Genomic DNA, 9862 nt, shown 5'->3' with positions numbered 1-9862 from the left:
GAATTATTTAAAATTTGTCATTTCGGGGTATTTTCTAGCTGACTATGCGGTATTGGTTTTCCTGATTGTTGTCGGAATATCGTCCGGTGACCAATAGTTGGGTTTTTTTCTGTGTCATTTTGTTTCTTGTGGAGAGTTGTATCATTGGCAATAATACCACATCATTTAATTTTTGTATTCAATTGATTGATTTTGCTTCAAACATATTCACTTAACTAAAAGCATTGACAATTTTGCACTCATATAAAAGACATAGCAATCCTTAAGAACAAACACTCTCATTTTTAAATATCTAAAAACACGAATTTGCAATAACAAATTTACTTAAGGCGACCTTTAAATTCCTTATGTAAATAATAATAGCCTAATTATTAAAGAATTAAGACACGTTTCCCCCATAAGATAGGGACAAACATTGTTTTGCACGAGCTTTATAAAACCAAACCCATACACACTGTTAACTTATTTTTTTGAAAAAAAATCTATTTCATTAGATTTCATCTAGCAATACTTTAACAACTTTTATGTATTGAGAGCATTATTCCTCATGTGAAATGTGCACAATTTTCCTAAGATGACGTGAACTGATAATACTCTATAAGAACAGATAGCACAAATATTGGTTAACTTAGGCGTTGTAAAGCCTACTGCTATATATATATATGTCTGGATTCCAGCACGTGTATAGTTGGTCAGACAAGGTTTTACTGTCAATGTGTCTTATATAGGATAGCGACTGATATTGACTAACCACGCCTGACATAGATAAATAGATAGATATCTTATTCTCTAAAAACTAATAACAAGTTTACAGAGAAACATAACAGTCAATTTAAATACAATAGTTGTGGTAAACACATGCAGTACACTATTCTAACATGAAGAACAAAATTATGATGGCATACATGTGGTCCGAGACCACAAATATAGTCCCTAGTGTTGACAGTGGGTTACTTGCCATTAATTTTTATAACCCTTCCAAATTTATTTCTCCATGTTTAATGCCTAAAATTGCAAGTAGGGGGTGAAATTACACTGTAAAATAATTTGGGTCCAGAATTTTAAAGGAAAGTAGTGATTTGGTCCAGGTGAAATGGTTGAAAAATTGTACTTCGGAAGCTGTCAAAAGATTTCAAGACGCCCTAAAGATAAAATTGTCCATGTTTTGAGTTAGAGGCTAGTTGAGTAATGGACAGGCATTTTATCGAACCAACTATTTTTTTTTTGTACGAATTCATTCTTTTCAGAGATGCATAATACCGTTTAAGGATGAACAAATTAGAATCATCAGGTTGTGGTTCTAAAAGAATAAATTCCTTTTTTTATTATTTTACAATACCTATCATTCTTTTTAACACAAGAAATCAAATTGTTATCTCATAATACAATAATGAAACGTAATACTGGCTGTTATTCATAAAAGATGATAAAATATTATGTAAATAATGTTTTTTCTATCAATTTTAACTTTCTTAATTGTCGCTAAAATTATTTTCATTTGCATATTCTTTTAATATTTATTGCAATAATTAATTTTAATTAAAAAAAATTGTTTTCTTGTCGCTAAATAGTTTCTTGTCGCTTGTTGTCGCTAAAATAATTCTTGTTGTCGCTTCTTGTCGCTTGTTGACGCTTGTTGTCGCTAAAATTCTTGTTGTCGCTAATTAGTGAGACCGCTAAAACAACAAATCTTGCAATAACAACATCTATTGTTTCTTCCACTAATCTCCCATGTAGGAATAGCCAGAATAGTAAAATACTAAATGTAGGAATAGCCAGAAGAAACCCAGAGTGACCTTTTAACAATTCTTTAAATCACTTCACAGCCTGGGGACAAATTATATTTTGTTTATTTAGTACTTAACAATATAACGATCGTTTGAACTTATTCCGTTATTTGCACACTAGTTGACACCTTTCAATAGCAAGTCTCGTCCAATATTGTGGCACAGGTAATTATTCTAATCCCGTTAGAATGATAGTCCCAGATTCCGGTACCGATTTTTATAAAGATACGTTAGATGTTGAAGGATATCGTGTTATATATTCTACATACTGAGGTAAGTAAAGTGATTCTTAATTTCTAAAAATATGTTAAATATTAAATTGATAATGAATGTTATATATATGATTCTTGGCAAACTTGATTTGTGTTGATTTTTTTCAGTGATTACTTTATATGTGGGCTCTTGTTATAACACTGAATTCAAACGACATTTAAAAAAAGGCATTATTACTTGGAGCCACTTTTATATAGAGTTGAAAAACGACTATACCATTGAAAGAAACTAATAGGTCACTATATTCTCCCTTCCTTTGTAATCATACCTATTGTTTTAGTCTCAATTTACGGAGTTCTCATAGTTATACTAAACCACCATTCATACTGTATTAGTGAAAACTACCTCTAATATGTGTGAATGCCGTATTATGTATACGATACATATGCGAATTGTGATGGAACAAACATATACGGTTGCATAGTCATATGTTTTTATAACTTTTATCATAATTATCCAAAATAGAACCGTCAATCAAGTTTTATATGGCTCCCACAAGTACATTTGGAATCGGGGAAATACTCTTTAACGTTCAATTGTCAGTAAATTCGCAGTTTTAATTATTTTCTTTTCCTTTACAGAAAACATTCGGCCATGTTTTGAAAGGACAAACTATGTCTAACTTCAAATTCAGATACATTTTGATTATTGGATTCTCTTTCGTCGTAACATATATTTTATTTTACAAAGCAAATATATTTCATGTGGACGAAAACTTTATTCATACAGAACCTGGTGAAAAACCTTATATTGTTTTTGGCATATTTAGTGCAAACGGCAGAGAGCGGTTTCGGAAAATACAACGAGAGACTTGGATTGACGCCATGACGAAAATGCAACACCACATACCATTCCGAATAACATATAAATTTCTATTAGACAATTTTGATGAAGGAACAATTAAAGAAAACATTATTTATAAAGACATTCTCAGTCTGAATGTTACTTCTCGCGATGGATCTATAAATGTCGCCAGAAAGATGCACTTATGGATAAAACACATACAAATATATTATCCAAATGCTCTTTTAGGAGCAAAGCTAGATGACGAAACGTTTATGTGCGTCCCCCAAATATTTTACAGATTGGATAATCTAAAGTCTAAAAGCTTATGCTTCAGCTACAATCATATAAAGGGGAATGCAACACACATTTATTCTGACTTTGATGACCTGTTCGTTGTGTTAGGAAGTGATATCATTGCAAGAATAGCAAACAGAACCTATTGTACGCAGGATAAATGCGAAACAAAAAACAAAACAAACTATAGTGGTGTAAAGTCATTAGCCAAATGGATTACTGGGTCTTCTGATATAGATTTCCATGGCGATATACATTGTGCACCCAATGAAAATAACCAATACGTACAGCATAGTGAATCAAATTTTTGTAGAACCCATCTAATCTTTCATAAATCTACATACAACATAATGGTTCGGTTACAAAAATACAATGACTTCCTAGGAAATAAAATTCCGTTTGCTGTAACTAGTTCTGTAGGAGAAGAAGAGCGACATATACCACGGCTATATCCCCCATCAGAATATTCCTATCTGGCGAAACATGATAACTTCGTTAATTGTAACAAATGGGCAGTGGTGACTACAATATTTGAAACATCAAAAGCAGTGCGGCATATTGCAAATTATAGCGACTGGTGTATTATTGTTGTCGCAAATATCCAAACTCCAAATAAACACGACTATTTAAAGAATTTTCCGACAGAAAGAGGAAGAATGAAGTATTTATCTGTACTGGAGCAATCTATTCTGTATCCACTCTTATCCGATGTAATTCCGCCGAACCATTTTGCAAGAAAAAATATTGGATACATGTATGCCATTCACCACAAAGCAAAATTCATTTGGGATTTCGATGACGATAATATTGGAATTGTTGATATTGAACATTTGGGTGAAACACTGACAGTTTGTCAAAACAAGCAGTCCTACCTAATGAATCCATATCCATACTTTGGGGTAAACAATACGTGGCCTCGAGGTTTCCCACTTCAGTTAATAAAAGACGAAAAGACGCATCCAACAGATTGCTACATAGAGGATAGAAGTAATACTATCCAAGTAGGAGTAATACAATCACTTGCAAATAATCAACCCGATGTTGATGCAATATATCGCTTAACTCAGAATGGTCCTTTCAATTTATCTACTAAGAACAGCGGTCAAATTTTGTGTACTAACAAATATGCTCCATTTAATGCACAAGCTACTCTATGGATATCTCCGGCATTTCTTTATATGGGCTTACCTAACAGTGTGAATGAAAGAGTTAGCGATATATGGAGAAGCTATATAGCACAGTATTTCCTCCATAAAGTAAATGTGTCGGTAGCATTTACAAAACCATATGTAACCCGGGAAAGCAATTATCATAAGCTAAAGACAGATTATGATGATGAAACTGTCTTATATGACAAAAGTTATCAATTAGTTCAATTTCTATTAAATACAATAAGCGATGATTTGTCAAAACTGTATGAAAAACTTTACATGCGTAATTTTATTGAAATCTCAGATATCCAATTTATTAAGGCATGGACTGAAACATATCTACACGTCATCAAAAACTTTAAACATGCATCATGAGGGTAGGTGTAAATAAAATGGAATTCCTCATTTGATCGTTCATAATACACAACAAGATCAGTATACAGTTTTTGCAGACATTTTACCAGAAGATGGGATATTTAATTTCGAGTCGATACCTTCATACTAGGAAGAGGGTCCACCCCTCTCCCCCATCCCTTTTCGATTGTAGTTACGTTGACTCCAATGTCGATATTTGTGTCATTGTCAATCATACTACATCTCCTTGATGTATTAAATTAACGCTTTTTTTCGGCAATTACTCGTAGGACGATTAATTTTGTAAGAGTTTTACTCCATGCACAACAGTAAATGATACATGTATTTCTTTGTTAATATAAAGTATTCACCACATTATTATTATTATTTACAGTGCTTATATAGCGCTTATCTAAAAACAAAAACATTTACTCTTAGTGCTTTACAATTCATAAAAAACAATGAATCAAGTACATATAAACAAATTTAAAAAAAAAATCAAAATAGAAACCGTTAGAAAAAATACGACTCAATATATGAAAATTAAAAATTATTCATCAAAAGTAATTTAAAAAATATAAACAAAATTTTGAAAAAAAATCATTATAAGAGAATCAACAGAGGTGCTTCAATTAAGAAAAATGGACTAATAGCTTTATGTCTAAAAATAAAAAGAGTAAAGGAAATAAAAATGCGATGAAAAAAAAGTAAGTATGGGAAATGTCTTAAAAAATAAAAAGTGCATTCTCCAATTTTCAATATTTTGATCAGTTGAATTAGAAAATTGCGATTTAGAAATGCACATATTACCTTTTTGAAGGCAAGCGGTGAAAAAGGCTTAACTTGGATATAAAGTGGAAATAAGATAAGATAAAATAAGATAAGATAAGAATTTTATTAATCTAGTCTAGAACCCATAAAGAGCATCATTTTACAACAATATGATGCACAATATGATTGGAAAAAAAACAAAACAGAAACCTAATACCATACTATAACGTTATGGACAGGATCAGAGCCTAACACATGTGTCTTATACATAACTATTATATTAAATCTTATAATAATAAAATATTATTTCATATATTCTGTTTACATCTGGATCTTATTTCTAAACATAGATTTAATAATGTAATTTCTTAGGCACATGAGAGTTGGTAAATGCTCATTTGTAAACAGCCAGAAATATTTTTTCATGATCCTCAGGTAGTTCTTTAAAATAAGTCAAAACAGTGTTTACTTTATCAAATAAGATTTTCCTCTGTTCATTATATAAAGGACAATTTACTGTAAAATGAGTCTCATCTTCAATAGAATTTGATCCGTGTAAGCAGTATATAATGACATAGACGCTGAGTACTCTCTATGCATTTTTACTATATCTATCTTTCTCAGTTCTAAGATCATGAGCACTTATTCTCATTTTACATATAGCTCTTCTTATATTAAAATCTTTAATTGATAAATAAGCCTCCTTTACGAAGTTAGTCTTGAGGTTGAAATAATTTTCTAATTTACTATTACCTTGTGATAAGGTATCAGATCTTTTGACCACCCAACATGTTTTAAAACTATTACAAAGTTTATATTTTACGAATTTGATTAATTTATTTCAAGCTTTGTATTCAAATTTTGTATATCAAGTGATTGAAGTACATATCTCATAGATGAATACCAACAATTAATGGTTCCTGCATCTAACATTTTATTACAAACATAAGCATCATAAAGTAACCCTTCGTCCAATTTGTAAGCCTAAGTACAAAGAAATACTACACCTGGTACTAGTATATCACAACAACAAAAAGACCTGAGAGTACACGTAGTTACTGGTTCAAAGCCACTAACAACTAATAAAAAAACCAAACATCTTAGACTAAATCAACAATCAGTACGCATCCAACATCCAATGGATTTAGTTTTTTAGTGTAAAGACGTCACAAACAGTCAGAGATAAACATGACATTGTGCAATACCAAGATACAGGTATCGACATATTGTAGATCCATGAATGTGTATATGTATATAACAATAATATTTAGTTTGCTTTTAATTGACTGATAACAAAATCAATATTTATACCAATAAAACAGTATTCAATGATCTAACAACAGCGTTCATTTGATTACCTTATAGAAAAGTTTATCGATAAGTTTACAAGGATCGTTTCTAAATTTCCATTTCCATTTCCGTAAAGATGAGGATGTGCTATCCCGTTTGAAATAAGTTTTCTACAGGAACAAACAAACTTCAAAACCAAATATTTATATTTATATTATGGAAGAATTTAGTAAAAGTTATAAGTAATTTATGGTATTTAAACAACATCTCTGGCTGAATATTTTACCAGAACTACATAGATAACGTTCGTTAAAATTAAAAACGTCACAACAGAAACGAGCATAACGAACAAGTTGTGAAATACAAACACCATGGTGCCAAAGGAACATCAACATCCAAAAAAGGGAAAATTAACAACAGGGAACGAAAAATTGTTCTTTGTGCGTAAATGTTAGTGTGGAGTTTTCCGTGTAAAACCGAAGATCTAAATCTAGGAAAGGACAGTTATTGCCGTTTAAATTTAATTTATTTAAAGTAATTTCCTTTGGGTAAATTTCGACAGTCTATTTAGAAAATTCTTGATGACGTCTACCTCATATGACAATACATCCTTGTCTACCTCAAAGACGATATTACATCCTTGTACACATCAGACAGTTATTGCCGTTTAAATTTAATTTATTTAAAGTAATTTCCTTTGGGTAAATTTCGACAGTCTATTTAGAAAATTCTTGATGACGTCTACCTCATATGACAATACATCCTTGTCTACCTCAAAGACGATATTACATCCTTGTACACATCAGACAGTTATTGCCGTTTAAATTTAATTTATTTAAAGTAATTTCCTTTGGGTAAATTTCGACAGTCTATTTAGAAAATTCTTGATGACGTCTACCTCACATGACAATACATCCTTGTCTACCTCAAAGACGATATTAAATCCTTGTACACATCAAAGACGACATTACATCCTTGCCTACCTCAAAGACGATATTCCATCCTTGTCTACCTCAAAGATGACATAACATCCTTGTCTACCTCAAAGACGACATTACACCCTTGTCTACCTCGAAAGACCTCATTAAATCCTTGTCTACCTTAATGACGACATAACATCCTTGTCTACCTCAAATACGACATAACATACTTCTCTACCTCAAAGACGACATTACATCCTTGTCTACCTCAAAGACGACATTACACCCTTGTCTACCTCAAAAGACCACATTACATCCTTGTCTACCTTAAAGACGACATAACATCCTTGTCTACCTCAAGACCACATTACATCCTTGTCTATCTCAAAGACGTTATTACATCTTTGTCTACCTCAAAAACGATATTACATCCGTGTGTACCTTAAAGACGACATTACCTCCTTGTATACCTCAAAGACGACATAACATCATCGTATATCTCAAAGACCACTTTACATTCTTGTCTACCTCAAAGACGACATTACATCCTTGTCTACCTCAAAGACGATATTACATCCTTGTCTACCTTAAAGACGATATTACATCCTTGTCTACCTTAAAGACGACATAACATCCTTGTCTACCTTAAAGACGACATACCATCATTGTCTACCTCAAAGACGACATAACATCCTTGTCTACCCCAAAGACGAAATAACATCCTTGTCTACCTCAAAGACCACATTACATCCTTGTCTACCTCAAAGACGACATTACATCCTTGTCTACCTCAAAGACGACATGAAATCCTTGTATACCTCAAAGACGACATAACATCCTTGTATACCTCAAAGACACGATATTACACCCTTGTATACCTCGAAGACCACATTACATCCTTGTCTACCTCAAAGATGACATTACCTCATTTTCTACCTCAAAGACGACAAACATCCTTGTCTACCTCAAAGACGACATAACATCCTTGTCTACCTCATAGACGACATTACATCCTTGTCTACCTCAAAGACGACATTACATCTTTGCCCACCTCAAAGACGACATTACCTCCTTGCCTACCTCAAAGACCACATTACATCTGTCTACCTCAAAGACGACATTACATCCTTGTCTACCTCAAAGACGACATCACCTCCTTGTATACCTTAAAGACGACTTTACATCCTTGTTTACCTCAAAGACGACATAAAATCCTTGTCTACCTCAAAGACGACATTACATAATGGTCTACCTCAAAGACCACATTACATCCTTGTCTACCTCAAAGACGACATTACATCCTTGTTTACCTCAAAGACCACATTACATCCTTGTCTACCTCAAAGACAACATTACATCCTGGTCTACCTCAAAGACGACATTACATCCTTGTCTTCCTCGAAGACGACATTACATCCTTGTCTACCTCAAAGACGACATTACATCCTCCTTGTCTACCTGAAAGACGACATAACATCTTTGTCTACCTCAATGATTACATTTCATCTGTGTCTACATTTATTCTAAAACCAGTTGTTGGCATTATACGGGTTATGTTTTTCTCGTATATTTTATGATGGTATAAAACTAAATCCTTAACAGGAGAGATTGTGCTCGATATTCGTATGATGAAGACTTAACCTTTCAATCAGTTTAATTGAGGGATGGAGCTGGCATGTCAGTAACTGCTAGTAGTCCTAAAAGTTTGTTTAATTTGTGTATCATAGGCATTTTGTTTAGTTTTTTTTTACCTATTCTGACATCCGACTCAGACTTCTTTTAAACAGAGTTTTTCTGTGCGTATTGTTGTGTTTGTTTTTCTACATTGACTACAGGTAAAGGGGGAGGGTTGATCTCAAAAAACAGGTTTAACCCCGCCAAATTATTGCGCCTGTCCCAAGCCAGGAGCCTCTGGCCTTTTTAAGTCTTGTATAAATCTAGTTTCTTCTATATATTTTTGGAGTTTAGTATGATGTCCATTATCACTGAACTAGAATATATTTTTGTTTAGGGGCAAGCTGAAGCACGTTTCCGGGTGTGGGATTTTCTCGCTGCATTGAAGACCCATCGGTGGCCTTCGGCTGTTATTTCCTCTTTGGTTGGGTTGTTGTTGCTTTGATATGTTCCACATTTCCATTCTCCCAATATTATTTTTATAATGTATAGTGTATAATACAATACAAATAATACAAATGTAACTATAATTCAATAATAAAACAACAGCATAAACACATAG

The 9862-nt window shown here is 32.7% G+C and overlaps 1 long non-coding RNA gene across 1 annotated transcript; it reads left to right on the top strand.

The window, feature by feature from the left end:
* The first annotated feature begins 1843 nt into the window (after window positions 1-1843).
* On the top strand, window positions 1844-5020 carry LOC143042535 (uncharacterized). Its single transcript, XR_012968034.1, has 2 exons — window positions 1844-2060; window positions 2642-5020. It is a non-coding gene; the product is annotated as an uncharacterized LOC143042535 (long non-coding RNA).
* The last annotated feature ends 4842 nt before the right edge of the window (window positions 5021-9862 follow it).

The sequence above is a fragment of the Mytilus galloprovincialis genome, chromosome 8 (assembly GCF_965363235.1).
Source record: "Mytilus galloprovincialis chromosome 8, xbMytGall1.hap1.1, whole genome shotgun sequence".
Taxonomy (NCBI): Eukaryota; Metazoa; Mollusca; class Bivalvia; order Mytilida; family Mytilidae; genus Mytilus; species Mytilus galloprovincialis.
Note: the sequence above shows the minus strand (reverse complement) of the source record. Positions and strands in the feature narration are given on the sequence as shown.